Source organism: Octopus bimaculoides, chromosome 30, assembly GCF_001194135.2.
Source record: "Octopus bimaculoides isolate UCB-OBI-ISO-001 chromosome 30, ASM119413v2, whole genome shotgun sequence".
NCBI classification, from domain to species: domain Eukaryota; kingdom Metazoa; phylum Mollusca; class Cephalopoda; order Octopoda; family Octopodidae; genus Octopus; species Octopus bimaculoides.
The window spans coordinates 3829806-3830507 of record NC_069010.1 but is presented as its reverse complement, the minus strand read 5'-3'; positions in this window follow the sequence as shown (position 1 = coordinate 3830507).

Genomic DNA, 702 nt, shown 5'->3' with positions numbered 1-702 from the left:
CTATTTACTTCTTTCCAGCTGCTTGTTTCTTTGAATAAAACATCATTGTTAGAAACCAGTACACACACACACGCACGCACACACACACACACACACACACACACACACACATGCACGCACACATACATACATGCATACATGCATGCACATGCGTACATACATACACCCACAAACATACACAAACACATACATGCACACAAATGTGTACATACACACAAACACGTGCATATACACACATGCACACACGTATACTTTTTTTCTCTAGGCACAAGGCCTGAAATTTTTGGAGAGGGGGCAGGTCGATTAGATCGACCCCTGTACACAACTGGTATTTAATTTATCGACCTCGAAAAGATGAAAGGCAAAGTCAACTTCGGCGGAATTTGAACTCCTCCAAAAGATATAGAGTCAAAATTAAAAGACGAGTACTATTTATTATTATTATTATTCTCAATTTATCTATTTATTATTATTATTATTATTATTATTATCATTATTATTATTTATTATTATTATTGTCTTTGCACAGCTTCTAACACTGGAGATATACTACGGTGTCAGCTGTTCACTACCAGTGAACTAAGGTAACACCTCTTATTTTTCGAGCACCTTCCGGAGAATTCGAGCAGTTCCAAGCAGTGCTGTTTTCTGCAAGTGCTCCACCCTTATTGCAGTCCCTATTTGTTTCATGTACTTCTCGAG